A 17,870-nucleotide genomic window follows, 5' to 3' on the forward strand; every position below is an offset into this window, starting at 1 on the left:
ACAAGGAAGCCGGATACCACACACAGAGAACTGTGAGCACAAACAGATCCATTAATCTGAAATCAGAATGATACAGGTCATGCCCTTTATTACCTATCAATATGATATCAAATAGTGAACCAAATGGCACATGTTAGTGACACAGTTATTACTGATAAAATTCTCAAGTTTTAGGGCATTATCATTATGTGACATGTCCTCATTGGATCTCTGTATCTGAGCTACGGTGTATCATGTTCCATGTAGGGCATCTTTGAAACTGATCTGATCCGAAGGGAATATCATTTGAATTTGAAATCTAAAATTTGAGTTTAGCTAGCATGATAGAATTATAGGGAGCATCAATGAAAGCCCTGCATATTTACAAAGAAATGACCTCAAATTAATAACTTTCTCATCTCACATGACAGCATACAAAAAAAAAAAAAAATGTTTAGTTGTATGAGGCTGTAAGAAGTTTTCATGTCTTTTCATATGTCTCAAAAGAAAATGTTCTGACTGAAATTTTGTTTAAATCATTAATGGGAAGATACTGGAACACTTCAGTTTATGTGTGTGTGTGTGTGTGTGTGTGTGTGTGACTAATACTGTGTGTGTGTGCCTGAAAACACTATTAGAATGGACTGTTTCAACAACAAAAAAGTTTAAGCTTTGCTTTTAAGATATTTACATTTTCTCTATACACACAATAAAAAAGACAAAAAATATAAAATAAAACAATTCTTTTGCAAATAGAAAAAAAGACCAAAATTAATGGTACATTGGTAATAGACATATTAATTGACAGAAATAAAGAAAATGAAATAGAACCTATATTGTAACTCAAACTATAAAATGATAAACCTGTGGAAGCTCAAAGGTCTTTTTCTACTATGTAAACATTAATATTGGTAATGATCAACAATTTCATTTTATAATGTGAATGTAGCAGAAAAAAAATGCTAGTGTACTGAAAATTTTAAAATGCAATAGTGGTAAGCCAGTGGAGTAGAATACAGTCAGAGCATGCCAGATGAGCTTTGAATCAAAGCAAAATCTTCGACTTTCAACTACAATTTAAGCTACAATTTTGACCTCATACTGTAACTCTAAAATCAGTCTAGCAAATGGTCAATAATGAATTTTAAGTAACTGCAACCTTATACACTGCAAGATTAGTTTGTTGCAAAGAAAAATACTGCAAAAAGATATCAGGTGAGGACATGAATACCTACACATTTGTAACTTGGAGAACTACATTGTATGTGCACAAAATTCAATTATGCTGTGGATTGTACAAATTGCAATGTTCAAATCATATATTCAACAGATTTACCACACCTGTTTGAGTAACGTCATAGCTTCAAAAGATATGAGTTTCTATTCATGAGTTGTGTGTGCAGCTCTAAACTTTATGACCAGGTGCCACAAGTAACAACATGGACACTTGGTCTATGTTCGATAAATTTTATGCAATTCACATCTCTGAGCTCTAACAGATCATTGCCACAGGTCTTCACTCTAACATGTCTCACAGACACCCAAGATGAATGACACTACAATGTATGCTTGCCTGTAATGTCAACATTTACACACTACTTCCCATTTCAAGCCTGTGAAATAATTCTACTCAAAGCTTTACAGTAAATGTTACTATTTCTGACAAAATTGTTTTGAAGTTCTGAGTAAAACTGTCTGAAATCATGGTGCTATTTACTTGTGTGTTTAGTGTCAAGCCACCAAAAGTTGGTCACTGAAGCATTTCCTGCCACAAATGAAAGGTCAACTTCATGGACAAGGAAATGCGTAGTACTTGTTAAGACTACAATCTGTTGACGTTACAGACATTATGTGACTATCGATGGCACAGATTACGACCAGACGCCGTGCCACTGGGCAGTGTATAATAGTTAAGATTACTCTCACTTTACACATCTGCATTGCACTAGTTTCAATCTTTATTCACAAAATTTTGCAGTTGCATCACCAATTTACAGACACCCACAATCATACAAAACAGATCATTGACATTGTTTCTTTGGACAGGAAAGACTGAATTCCATGATGTTATGTTGATGATAGTTCTGTTGAAGTGATTTGATAGTGATACCTGGCTAGATACCCTACTGGTACGTAGTAGTACTACTGTACTAGATCTACTAGTACTACTACTAGATACCCTAGTAAAAGTGGTTTCTTTCGCGTACAGAAACTTTCGCGGTTTCCATCGGTGTGGACTTTTTCGCGAGTGTTTAAATTCGCGGTCGGTAATGATAGCGTTGTACAAGCGACAAATTCAAAACATTTTCGCGTGATGTTAAATTCGCGGTTCAACCTCAAAGCGCGAAAATAAAACCACCGCGAAAGAAACCACTTTTACAGTAGTAGTACAGTAGAGCTCTAGAACTACAATGTACCAATTAGTGTAGCTCACTTATCATGCTATTGATAGTGTAACGTTAGCGTTTTGTCTTAGTTATACCACAAACCAACACACACATCCCCTCTTCGCAAGAGGCTCTTCTTGTCATGTCCCGTTACATGCAAGTCAGCTTTCAACAGTCTAGTGTAAAATAGTATTTTAATGACATTTACACACAGTGCAAAACAGGCCTACACCACAAAGTAGCCGATTGTCCACATACCTATGCCTATAAATAATGTAAACTTACTTGGCCTTTAGTTTTGGTGGCTGGCCTGTAGTTCGTCCAAAGTCCGTTATGTAAACAGAAGGCTGGAATACAAAAGAATGACCGATGACTGGATGATGTCTCGTACGACCATAAGCATAGCTGGCTAGCCAGCCAGCGCTTACTGCCCTGCTGCTAATTACACTGATTTACAGTACTTATCCGGGAACACTGTTCATCGTTTACTAGTGCACTGTTAATGACAGATAAAAGAAAGGAAAATATATATATATTTAGCCTCGGCGCGGCGTGCTTGATGGTGTCACCTTCCTCTACCACCCCCGGACGTTCCGGCTGGTCGCAGAAGCCCAGTTTCTACGACTATAACGACAACGTTACGCAGGCTCTCTATTCTCGGCTAATTACACGCGAAACAGTTGAGCATTGGGTGTGTAATTAATAAAGCTAAGCCAACTGGAATATCAATCGATCATATGTCTGGCTGTAATAAGGCTCACTCTGCGTGATACAAGGAGGTAGATTCCCGGTAATACGGAGTTCGAAAAAAAAAGTAGAACGAAACGAGACTTACAATAGATGTCAAGGAAACGTTTGCCGTAACCATACATACCGTAAACAGCTTCGCTCCAAAGTCCATTCACAACTGGCTGACGATGCCGGGTGCATAGCAGTCTGCGAGCACAATCCTCCAGTCCGGTTCACTGACACTAGACTGACCAGGTACGATTTGCTAAAATAGATAGCAAATTTTACATCGAAAGCTACTGTAGGGGAACTGGTGCTATGATTTTAATGTCACACACGGTTTTATTCGGCCACTTGTTGTTCGCTATACACCAACTAAGGTGGTAAACTTGGTTTTGTTTTGTTTTTGTTTTTCCTTCAACCCAAGAACGCGCAGGGCCTGCATCTTTCATCGACGTCCAAAGAGCTGGAGAGCGGAGCATGCATGCAAGCATTGGGCATGCATATGCGTCCAATTGATCAGCCTGCGGCCGCGCGCAACAGCTCTCTAGCTCTATTCTAGCCTACACTAGCTAGGTAGCCAGCGCCGTGCCGCCGCGATGACGAGCGGACGGACGGACGTTCAAAGAGAACCTCCATGAATACAATTACTAACTTGTTAGTAAGTTTGGGGGTCAGGCGCGCAAGGAGAGAATTGGTTTTCTGTAAATAAAATTCGTCTCTGACTCTTGCAACATTTGTCATCTCTCCCTCCCTCTCTCTCTCTCACACACAAAAGAATGTTGGAAATCTGAAGTTAGGTCTCAACCAAAACTACTACTGTACGGATAGCTGGATACTTGGACATGTGCCATCATCTGTCAGTCATTCTTACAGGGTTAGATCACTAATGTAACATTTTTGAAATTGTCATTGATTAATTTGTAACTTCTTTTGAATAAAATGTTATTTTGCTTTGCTTTTACAGCCATATTTTTTTTTTTTTGGGGGGGGGGGGGTATTAGCTGTAGACAGTAGAAAGTGGATGAAAACAAAATGCATTTTTAATATCTATTAATTTACTTCAAAATTTCAAACAATCCCCGCCGCTCTCAATTATACAGCAGTGCTTCCATCTAGTTTCTTACATAACAGAGACATGATAGTTTACATGTTTAACATCCTTTGAAAGGATGTTACCTTTATGATATAGCTGCAAACATTTTTTTTTTCAAATCTGAATAAAATGTAACAATGCCGTATAAAATTCAATGTTCCACGTTGTGGATACCTCTACGGTTTCTCAATTTAAGTCAATAAATGTTGAAAGCAATCAAAGCGAGATTTAATAAGGCATCAATGCTGATAGTAGAGTGTGTTTTTTTTTCAAACGTAATTTACTTTTGAGTCAATAGCTTCCTTTTTCCACTACTGAATTAACCTTTTAAAGTCGGTATTTATCATGCATTTTTATGAAGAAATCTCCATGTTGGAGATATAATTTCTTTGCTGTATTCTGTTACAAATTTCGGGGTTATTTTTTTTTTCACATGGTGTTTTCAAGATTGATTTACAAAAAGAAAGTTTCCTTTAAATCAGTTAGGAGATTTGTGATTGATGAAACTATTGAAAGCACAGATTTTCCAGTTTTTCGTCTATGCTTTTTGTCATCGTAACAGCTTTGACATGAGAATTTTTTTTTTTGGTTCCTAAACAATCTTCATGATCCAAGTGTGGTCTGAATATGTGCATATGGGGTAAAATATATGTGTATAAACACACCAACTGGTTACAATAGGTACATTGGCAGTTACCATGTACAATGTATTTTGATCTTCTTCAGCACATGGGCAATTCTGCGAAAAATGTTGTACTTTTCATAAAACTCCTAAATCTGCAAAGATTCGAAAAATATACGAGGGGACAGATTTAGAATGAAATGCTAGAACTTTTCAAGTTCTTTCATTTGAGTGGTATCTTGATACAATTGAAGTGCATTTAGACATTCATTTCTTCAAAAAAAAATAACCCCATTTTGGGGGCATGTTTTTTGATAATTTGTGTGAAAACACACAATCTTTGACTTTCACTATTCCATATTCAGCATCACTTCAACACTTGTTTCAAAGTGGTTTATGGTTAAGAATGAACCAAAAAGCACTAATATTAGCCCTGTCTGAGATAAGAATTGGGTTAAAATATGAATATCTGGACTTTAAAAAGTGGACAAAGTTGTAATGTCCGTAACGCTAAAAAAGGAATGTCCGGAATGCTACATTTGTGAACCTGTATAGAGTAAATGATGAATATGTTGTACACAATTATCGATCTACAACTTAAACAGGACCTGATCATTCATTTCAAAAGAAATTTCCTTTTACTTGATGCTCTGATTCAAAAACTTCTCAACATATCCACATGGAGGTAAATAATCGTGTCCAAAAAATGTAATGTCCGCAACGGCAAGCATTTTGTGTAATATCTACTAAATGATTTATAGTTAACTGTTACTGATTAACACTTGGACTGTTAACATTTCAGGATGACTGGGTTAGAATAAACTGTGAATGGATTAAGAATGATTATGCTGAGTTGTTGAAATAAGCCCACAAAGTCACAAAAAGAAATCTCTAAATGTAATGTCCGTAACGCTGGAATTGCCCACATTTTTTTTTCAGCATGTATGGTCTATCCGAATATCGAGATTTATAAGTGTTCAGACTTCCAAAGAGATTTTTTCTCACTTTTTTGAAAAGTTCTTTTCATGGATTATTTTTTTTTTTGGTCATTAAGAGTTAGTCATTCATTTTTTGATAAGAACTTTCCTGCATAGTTTCACTCAGCTGCATTTACCATCGGATAGGACATGAAATGGAGGTCCCGTGTATAAGAGAGTAACAACTCATGCACGTAAAAGATCCCGCTTCATTCATTCATCGCAATGAGCAGGGTGTTTAACCCGGTGAAGTGGTCCCACCTCACATCCAACTGGACCCCATGGAAGACCAGCTTAACGTATAACTGAATATGGGCTATCCAGCCATCTCTCAGATGGAAATGAACAAACAAACAAAAACAAAAGGAGGGGGATTCATTGAGGCATGTACATGATACAACACTATTCTTTTTTTTTTTTTAAATCGTCGTCATACAAAGAAGGATTGTAGAGGACTATTAGTGATATTGATACCCTAAACAAGAAAACCAATCTACCTACCAAGGCCCTAATGTCTTCTTTATGGTATTTTACTCCCTTTATCAAAAGACATAATAATCTCTGGAATAATGTTAGGACCACTTTACTTACAATTTTTTTTCTCTCTCTCTGATGTAGATACTATAGATTTAAAATACGTTATATACATAATGTATGCTGAAGACGGGACCCCTTCCCTGCTTTTAGGTACACAGAAGATGTAAAATCCTCAATGAGACACCCCCCCCCCCTCACGACAGATTATATTACTCGTATGACACTGAATGCTGTGTCTTTTAACTTGAATTGTTGAAATATTGTTCAATATCCATATTTCAAAATGCCTTTAAGCGTACATGATTGATTCGTGTGCGCGTCTGAAATATAATTATGCAAAGTCATAATTTACACAGATTATACAATACAGACGGTCAAAAACAAGTATATCTTGTTTTAATTTCGCGTCACAAAAGAGGGAAACACAAACCTTACATTAATTTTCTATTTTGAGCGAAGAGATATTGATATTTTGTGAGTTTTCATAGAATAAAGAATATTTGTATACATCATTAATTTGGCTGCAATAAAGTGCTAAGCCACAAATTCGAAATGTGACTTGAAATTTCCTCTTGAATCCACCAAAATATCAACATAGTAAGTTTCTCCAAGAAACTATTCAATGTTGAGTATGTAAAGGTTCATTCATAATAAAATACGAAAAAATTGGCCTTCTCGAGTAATTAACCTGATTTATGTATTTTTTTTCAAACTTTCAAAAGCGATTATCTCAAAATGAACATTGTGTGGGTTAGCACTATATGGCACCGACCCCTTCAATTATTACTTTCTGATGGCATCTTATAAGTGGATAATTAAAAATTCCAATTTTTCCTTTACATTATTAAATAATCATTAACATTGGCAGATCAATATCACGCACGTGAGCCATGAAACTTAAAAAAAAATGTGACACAATAATTATACGAAGAACAGAAGTCTTTGTAGCGTCAATGCATTTCGTTGTTTTTGTGTTGTTCGAAGCATACAACGCTCATTTTTTTTGGCTTACTAATGTAATGATAAATTATTACTTTTTGTAACAAAATTTGCTAAAGATTCACTCATATTTTACTAAATGTAAAAGATTATCATAGGAAGTTTGACTTCATTTGGCACCACAAAAAAAGATGAAATTTTTGCCCTTTATGATCTATACAAAACTGCCGTACACACACAGTCACACACACACACACACACACACACACACACCTACAAATACACACACCTACACACACACACACACGCACACACAAACCGTAAAGCGAACAAATGGTTGTCACTAAACGTGCACCCCCCCCCCCCCGGCTTCCTTCACTATATGCCTCTAGTTTCAGGCGCAAGATCAGACAGTATAGGCCTTATAGGTTGTCCTATGCCAGAAATACATCTCCTAGATGAAATAACACTAACAGCCAAAGTTTAACTTTCAATGTCAGCTGACGCACTAAAAGATAGCTATGGAATTTTCAAATCAAGAATGTCTTCCGGAAACAACGATCTTAGTCACAGTCATGATATGGCTGGAACATCGTTGTTTCCAAAAGACATTATTCGCACAACTCCAGACAGCATCGACCACAACACAATAATTGAAAATATCGGGTTTGAATGAACGAGTTTATTTCTCTTCTGAAAGACTTGCACTGGATTCCGATTCGTAAACGAATATTGTTTAAGATTTTATTGATTGTATATAAGTAACTTATCAATCAAGCCCCCAGTTACATATCCGAATTATTAGTGTTTAAATCTCATCGACATACTCATAATTTGCGCAGTTCCAAGGACACTCTTCTTTTACAAATTCCAACATGACGTGTAAAACAAAAGTAACATTGGGAGAGAGAGCATTTGCCTGTGCAGCTCCCAAACTCTGGAATGATCTACCATTAGAAGTCCGGAAATTCCCAACAGTAGCAGTCTTTAAAACACGACTCACAATACATCTTTTCATTTCACTGTTCGTTATTATCAAGCACATCAGAAGCTTTTGCAGCGCAGAATATATTATGTCTATAGGTTTTGCGATTTATAAATTGATTACTATTATTATTATTATGTTCATTTTGTTCAGAAACAAAACTCGAAGTGTGAATATAATAAAACCTGCCTGCAACTGAATTTTCAATATAAGCTAGAATGAGTTGTTCTGGCTGTTCGTTCATATATCTATCGAGATTAAAACCGTGGATTAAAACACAGATTTTGTTGGCGATTGTATACCAAAATTCCAGATGCGACTGTTCAGGTATGACTGGACGATAGAGGGCGTTCGATGCGTGTAGAAAGTAAAACGCATCACACGATCAGTTCATGAAAGGTTACAGTTATGATACTATACCTACAAACATTACTATTGGAAAAATTATTCAATGTTTCCTGGCAAACATTACATCTTTGACCTTTACTGATGTAAATGATATGTCTCCAAATCCGTCTTATTACTGATATATTCGCATGCAAGATTTGTATAGTACACTTTTTTTTCCTACTCACCAATTAAGCTGAATTGCCTTTCGTAATGTCATCAACAGTAAAGTCAGGACAAATTCATAAACATCACAATGCCCTTACTTTGACTAATGCCAGACATATTTTATAGAATAACATCTTGTAAGCGTTTATGATGATTTATGATTTATAATGGATCATTGGTATGTAGAAAATCTTCCTGAAATGAGACAATGGCATGTACTGGTTTGGAAGTATGGGTAGGTATACCTGTATAGCTATTGTGAGGTTGTACATCTGGTTGTGTCACAATACTCACAAGTTTATATTCAGCGTACCTTCGACGAACCCGATCAAAAATACACAATTATACCATTATGTGCATTGTAATCCTAATAGCTAACCAGTTACTGCACTTTTGATGGCGTCACGAATGGCACGAAAGTTAGGAAGATTTTGAGTTGTAGAAGAGCTCAGTGGGTGCAAAACAAATAAATTCCCCTTCAGATATGTTTGGAATTTTATTAATGAGTTTTCTCGTTGAATGTAGCGAAATTAGATATTCAAAATATTGAATATCTTGATAGTACGATGAAATGTAATGATAACCGAATTAATTCAAGAAAAAATGCTTTCATTGAAGTAGAGCTCTGTACAGATAGTATATATTAGTGCCTACATCCCCTTCCACACCCATAGGACAATAAAGTGAGACACTGTAATCGTCATTCATCCTTTGCAAATAAGAACACATAAACATAGACCATAATAGACAGACGTCTAACACAACTCGGCCTACTCAAAAAAAAAAGTGCCTTGATACAGACAAAGTTTCCCAGCAGTGCCGAGCGATTTTAATGGAACGTTAGCTCTTGGTTTCACCAAAAAAAAAATGATATTATTTCAAATTTTTATACATCATTCAAATTACTAAAATCTAATTAGCAACTTATTTTTGATGAGTTCTTTTAAAAGAACTTCTTACATTGTATAATGCGCTTATTTCACTGTAGCTGCAGTTCTAATTTTCTTTTTTCATGTAATATTGAATTAGATTAAGAAAATAATTTTCTCATTAATGTATTGTGTAATTCCCCTCCCTCGAAAAAACAAACAAACAAACAGGCGAAGAAGACTAAAATTCACAGTTTGTGAGAGAGAAAAAGCTAAGGGTAGAATTGACAGGTCGATTGTAAGTCAGGATACCAAGATGACAGGGACCCCTTTCACATTCCATTCGATTCAACTGCGGATCTCAGCGGTAATCTGTTGGAAAGAAAATCAGATATAAATGAACCAACAAATAAATCTGAAATATACCAATCAAGTGATGCTACAGAAGAATAATACATTCACGAACGAGCAATAATGATGTCACAGTACGAAGGATGACGGACAAGACTTACAGAATGATAACCTAGTCTGCTATTTAGGCTATATAGGCTCTTTCGCCAGTTCATAAAATGAAACAATTTTCATGCAGTGCCTTTAGTGATGATTCCATTAATTTCTTTATCCACCCAAGGTAACAGTTTTTTCCTTCAATGTTAATTCTAGTAGACTTTGAAATCAGAGTGCCATTTTGATTCCAATGAAATGCCTCATGAGGGGTGGCCTATAATAGTGAATTCAAAACGTTAACTTCAAAAAGATAAGTGTATCGCTTAAGATTTCTAGCGTTCCATCACCGCGTGCACACACATTTCAAAAGAACTCCAGGAAAAGAATTTGGTGTTGATATGCCTCAAAGCTAAGTCTTTTTTCTTCATTCAAGCTTTAATTCAATGTTTACAATTGCGAGATTTGTAACGGAGGATATTGTTATATGTTTGCAATTCTATCGACATCTCCAGTAAAGTTACGTATCATTACTAATTTTTACCAGTCTTTGCATGTGACAACATTATTTGATAGACACAGGTATCACGCTTTTAAAAGTCTTTCTTTCTTTCTTTGGCTGTTTTTCTCAATACCCATACGTCATTACGTTGTACACCATTATTGATCACTTCATATACTAAAACAGTATATTACATTACATTACTAGAAACACTATATGCACAGTATGTTCAAACCAGACGAAAACAGGTTTTTTTTTTTTTCAAACACCCTATGCAATAAGCCACACCGAAAACTTCGACGGGTCTCGACTTGCTATTACACTAGTAAAACTCGCCGTTTCTGAACATCACGTAGCTGCATCAAACTAAGTTCGTGGTTAGCCATTATTTCAAGTGTTTGTTTGTGTGAGGTTTTTTTGTACTGAAGTAATTAAACACCTTTGCATTACGTCCGTACATGTTTAATTGTTGCTTTGTAATCCCTGTAATACCTATAAATCGTGTTTCATAGGACAATTACTCCAGTATCTTTTGGATGAAATTCATCAACTAATGATATTTTAGTGGGTTTCATAACGTGAGTCTTAACTTGAGTCTTTGAGTGCAGTTGTGACTTGGCATTATTGTTCCATTTATAAGGCACTGTGCTGCATGTGTGCGTATCAAGTCGAGGTTTATGGAAAAGCAATATTTCTTAGCAAGTGGAATAGAAAGGGATGGTGGCGTTAGAAGAGAAAGATTAGCAGAGGGGATAGAATCAGAAGACATGATATGGAATGAGCGGGACATTAAAGAAAGCGGTTCTAAAATCGAAATGTGGTAAGAGAATACGATTCTGCGCAGTCTTTACTGAAATTACTGTGATTAATCTTACCTCCTGCAAGTGAAAAGGAAATGTTGTTATCAATTCATTTTGATTTAGTATATGATTTCCAGGTAGATGTCAATTTCTCTCGAGTCAACAGTTTTGAGGAATTCATGTTGTAGATTACTTACTCACGAGCATACGTATAAGCACTAAACGGACAACTGGTAATCACTTGAAGCAATCAATAGTTTTTGGACTGTCCTTAAATTTTCAGGATGTCATTGAAATATCTGAAAGTTTTTGGAGCGGGGCCAGGAAGAAGTCGTTAAGAAGTTTGTTGTTTTCAAAAAATGTAGGGGAGAGCGGGGTGAGTTGGGACGCGGGTCAAGTGGGACACGTTCTCTAAATCAAAAACTGTTCAACAGATCAGCGATTGGCTTATATCTACAATAAGCCCCTAGCAACCGTACATCACACTAAGAAAGCCATGCAGTTCAGCAAATTCTAAGTATGTATAAATTGCTATTGAAAATTTTCCCCAAAACATAATATTTTCTTAAAATCAAGTTAATTAACCTGTTGTCTTTGTATTCATGATTTCAAGGGCACAATTGAAGCTGGTGGTGAGCCTTATTAATATGCAACTAATATAGCTTGTTTTTGACAAAATGCCTGCATGGTTACTGAGCAGTCCTACATATTTATGTATATGTCATGTGAGGGACAGTTGGGACAACGTGTCCCATTTGTCCCTCATAATAGCATCACATGTAAAGCAGTTCAGATTTTCAAACATGTTGTTCAAACTTGTTTTGTTGAAATAAAGATCATTTAAAAACATGTTTAACTGTTTTCATTACCAATGTTTCATTACGCCTTCCAACTTTGACATTTCTATAGACCATCTAGGATGTCACACTTTACCCCCACAGTCCCATTTCTTCCTTGCCGTTGTCCCACTTTGCCCACGGGTGGGTCAACTTCTCCCCCAAAATAAGTTTTTTTCTTTTCATTAACTGCAGAAAATTGAGAACGGTGCCACCCCAGCTTATAGCTCTTTATATAACCTACCATATGAACCTTCGTGCAAGCCCGAAAGGAAATGTAATCATCTCTTCTATAAAAAGATATAAGAAGAAAATCGGCGAATTTGAAATAATGTCCCACTTCTCCCCGCTCTCCCCTAGAGGTATAATGGAAACAATTCTTTTTTTCGAATTGTAAAGTGTAATTAACACAGAGAAGTAATTCACTGTTTTAATAATCGCAAAATAATTTCCAATTTTGAATTATCTTACTGTTGCCTCCTTTCTTGGACGAACCGCCTCTGTTCCTTCCTGAATATAGGAAGAAAATGAGCGAATATACATGCATATCAGATTCTATGTAAGTAACATTTTGAGTCAAATATGAAGTGCCCTAGTCATTGCGACGGTTAATTTGTTGGGGTATGGTGGTGAAATATTTACTTTGGTTTCAGGAGTAAGATTATTGGTTGGTAATCTACTCCTTAATAATGTTAATTCAAATCCTGTTGCAGTCTTTATATGAATTTTCTTCTCTTTTTCCGTTCTGGCCGTTCGACGTGGAAGATACGGATTTTCACATTCAAAGTGATTATGTTGTCATGATGCAGTGGTATTGGTAAACCTATTTGACACATCTTTATAGGCGGCATTGGGGGGAGAGGGTGGCGCCCCTTCAAGTTCAAGTTCAAGTTCAAGTTCAAGCTCAAATTTATTCGTTTTTTCCACAATATACAAACATAAATCTCACTTTCTTTAGTGAAAGAAACAATGCATACAATTGTACAGAGAAAACAACAATAATAGAAAAAAACTAACAGTAGCGATACATTACAATAGTTGCTGAGGTAACGAAAGTGAAGTAGTTGTCAATATGTTATGCACTGTGTGAAAAAAACGGAGGGACCCACTAAAAAGACAAAGCTTGTAGAGTGGGGGCCCCTATTGTATTAGAAGCCCGATGCAAAAATTGAATTGAAGACAACAACAAATCGGCACAAAAACTTTGTCACTAAAAAGTTTGGCAGCCCACTATTAAGAGACAGACGGACAGACAGTTATACAAAAAAAAACCAACAACAAACAGAGTAATGAGCATAAAACAGGACTGAGACAGCAACAAGACTATGATAGGAAAAAAAACTGACTTGACGCCACAAGAGGAAACAAGACTATAGCGTGATAAAGAGGTAACAGAATGGACAGGAATATGCAACAAAGACAAAGACAAAGACAACGATCCTCGGAGGTTTGAGGAAGAAAGAGAAGAAAAAGAAGAAGAAAAAAAGAATATAGAACAAACCCTTCAACTGCGAAGTATAGATTAAAAAAGATCTTATAGTCAAGGCTTAGGTAATAGTAACAATAATAAAAAGAACGGCAATGCAGATATAGCGGACGGGTAACAAAGTAAGCCTATAAACTAATCTGATTCTGGGAGTCGTCATTATGGGATTGTAAAAGAAAAAACTTTAATCTCCTTTTAAATGAGTATATAGAAGGAGCAGTTTTTAAATCATGATTCAGGGAATTCCAATAATTTGGTCCAATGTAAATAAGTGTATTCTTTGCTAGAATCGTTCGAAGAAGTGGTTATAAATGAAACTCGTTAGAGCGTCGGGTGGGGTAATTATGGAATGATTGATTTTTTTTTAAACATAGAACCAAAGATAGGTGGGAGTAAACTATTATCATACATATACATAAATTGACCTAAGTTAAATAAAGATAATTCGTTGATTTTCAATAGCTTATAACAGTCAAACAATGCATTTGTATGGGATTCTTGATTCTTAGGATTTAATATTTCTTATTTTTCTAATTTGTTGACATTTTGATGGATTTTGTATCTGCCGACATATTCCAAAGGTTAAAGGAATGGAAATATTTGGAAATGAAAAGTTTTCAAATGCTCCATGCATCGAAAGTGTGATTTATATTGCTGAATTTCAATTTAATAATGCGAAAGTATATCCTCATGTAGAAGTGGGTAACCTCCCCATCCCCAATCTTCATAGAGTTAGCGCACTGTGCAGACGCACAAGCGAAAGAAGAAGTGACAGATACCACGATTAACCATTGACCAGTGTTGACATTGACCTTGAATATCCGTTCTGATTTGTTTGGAATAAAATATTTTCAAACTCGGCCCCATCCCTCCCCCCCCCCCCCAAAAAAAAGAAGAAAGAAAATAAGTTCTCTCATGTGGCATGGTATACTCTCTCTCAAACCCTCCCCAATCGTCGCTGCATTCCACCCCTTTCGTGCCCCACTCCCTCCAAAAATTGAACCTTTATGTTCCTTTACCCCCCCCCCCCCCACCCCCGGAAAATTCCTACGCATGCCATGCATATAACGTTTGGTATATTGATTATACATCATCCTAACGGCAGCTCAAGTTCAAACATTTCGACTGTATCAGAATAGAAAATGAAAGGGGGGAGTTAAGCGAAAAATTACGTAAAGAAGGCCCTAGCAATGTAATGTCTCATACTTGTGTAATATAAAAGGGCAATTCCGCGGTTAGTAACGTTACATTTGAACAAATTCAGATATTTGTTTTTACTACTAAATTACCATTTATTCATTTCAAGTCAAAATTATGTCAAAAACATGTTCATCCTTCCCAGGTTTATGATACAGAAAAGAATGAATACAATCCATGAAATATTAGAATTGCTATGGCAACTTAAAGGGCTGGTTAGTAACGTTACGAAAAAAGGACATGACAAAAAAATCAATGTCTTGTAACAAACAGTGTGCAAAAATTCAAGTTACTTCAAACAAAGTGTTGCATTAATTTTAATTATTGCATCATGACAAATGTTCACACACATTTTTTGAGCAGTTCGACCAATTATTTTTTAGCTAGACCCCCAAAAGCATGGTTAGTAACGTTACGGTTAGTAACGTTACATTTGTCCGGAGTAATTCCGCAGGTCATTTCACCCTTTTGTAATTGACAAAATGTCACATGACTTCTGGAGTATTTAAATGTATTCATCTTTTACCCATTAGCAAAACTTTGAGGAAAAAATTTCAAAGGAACCCACTGTAATTTGCATTTAAGTGAATTTCAGCATCCCCAGTCCCACATGTACATTTTAAATGATGGTTTTAGATCTCGCGAAAACAATAAATACGAAAAATAAAATCTACTGAATTTGAAAGACCTTAATGATTGGTGAACATCCATGGCATTAGTTGGTACCTAAATTGAAGAGTAAGATAAAGAGGCACATTTCTTTTATCCATGTCATGTCCACCTAACTGCGGAATTGCCCAAAAGCTCTTGACCCGAGAAGTGCATGGTGAGCATGATTGTAATTACGCCGTTATAAGGTTTTAACGAGTTACCACGCTTCTCTTCGGAAGAGAACATGTTAAGCAATACATGCTTTCCATACGATGTGTGAATGGAAAAGGCAGGGATTTTGAAAGTGTGATATATACAATGAGGATCAAATGTGCCAGAATTTCATGTTTAATTGATTACTTGAATGAGTATAATATAACGTAGCACTAAACGGTTAACTAGTAATCACCTCAAGCAATCAATATAGTTTGACTCACTGTCCTGTAATTTTTAGGATGCCACTGAAATGTCTGGAAGTATGTTTTTTATTTTTGTGTTTTAGCGGGACAAGTGATAAGATTTGTTTTCTAAGACTGCAAACATGATAGAAATGATTCTACATTTAGCACTATAAAGTGGATATTACAGTGTATTAAACACAGTTTTTCATTCGAAGTCGTTTTTAGCATTTCCGCATAAGGAAAACATCGCAATATTATTTCGAAATATCTCACTGTTAGCTTTTCCGTTGGAAGGACCACCTCTGTTCTTGTTACCTGAATATAGGGAGAAAAAGAACGATTGGCAGTATATTTCAAAACACAGTTAAAAAGTGATATTTTGAGTCAAATATCTTACAGGATTTTTTTCCTTTTTGCGGGGGGGGGGGGGCAGAATGAGGCTGATAAGTACATTTACGTGTACAGTCTGTATATACTTTTAATGTTTTAAGTAATATATGTGTATATACTGATAATGTTTTAAGTAATATATGTGTATATACTGATAATGCTTTAAGGAATATTCTTTTATAGTTATGTTTGTACACTATGCCGTCTTTTATCAACATTGATTTTGGAGTAAGTACTGGTATGGAAATTATGTGGCAATTGTTAATCATGTTGTATGTATCACTGATAGGTCTGTATATTTTGGATTTTTATAACGAGTTTATCAATATTCATTTGATTTTGAAATGAGTAAATGGATATACAGTGTAGCAATAGCAGAATTATATTTCTCATTCCATTTGCAGTTAAGAATTTTATGTGTTATATATAACATCTTTTATAATTGGTGTATTCTTGATATATTTTAAATGAGTTTTTTTTATCTCTTATAATGAAATTTGTTATTTATTACACTCTTGAGCTAATGTCTGCTCCGTGAAACTGTGAAGACATTTTAAGGCAAAACTAATGGCGGTTAGTCTTAAGATTTTTTGGTCTTTTTGCATGTTTCTTTTTTCGTTTTGTTTACAATGCAAAAATTATTTTAGTAATTCCCTGCAGATTATATTTTGAACATTTTAGATAGGTGATTGGATACACTGTATGAGGAATATTCTATGATGCTTAATGTTGCATTATTATATAGCATTTTTTTTAACTTGGTTTATTATTACAACTTGTATGTTTTCATATCAGGATTGCCGAGTTTATTCAGTTTTAATTTCGTGACGCACTCATATCATTTAAAATTACAGGTACGATGATATTTTGCAATAATTTTATGATTTCATTAGAATTCATATTTGAAACAAAGTATTTGAAAAGTATAATCCATGTTTTACATGTTGTGTTTTAATTGATGAAATTATGTTATTTTTATGTCATTTTACTATGTATACACAATTATCGCAATTCAGCTACTCAGCTGCGAAGATGATTGAATAAACCATGATTGATTAATTTATTTATATTTTGGTTTACACCGAAGTTTACGTGAGCGATAAATACTTAGGAGCTCTCCAGAGACGTAACCAGGAACGTAGATATCAGATTTCTTAGTACTCGATCACATCATTTTAATCACAGAATTTGAAGTTAAAGAGAAAAAAAAAGGAGCTGGGTTAAGGATTGGTAAAGAATTGGTTTCTTAAGTATAGATAAAAGCTGGATGTTTTACAAAAATCTATGTTAAATATGTATGCATTGTATACAAATATTCTAACTTTGTGATAAATAGACAGATTTCCAATAAATGGTTAGTCACTCAAAATGATGTTTGATTTTCCTCGGCAGATGCCAAGAGTGTTTTTGACAAGAGCAGTACGGAGAGGAGACTTATAAAACCCACCTCTGGCACCGGACCCAAATCGTGTGCACGTTCGCGTAGAT

This window comes from Diadema antillarum, unplaced genomic scaffold (genome assembly GCF_040938485.1).
Source record: "Diadema antillarum isolate AM-2024a unplaced genomic scaffold, OU_Dant_1.0 scf00000081, whole genome shotgun sequence".
NCBI lineage: Eukaryota > Metazoa > Echinodermata > Echinoidea > Diadematoida > Diadematidae > Diadema > Diadema antillarum.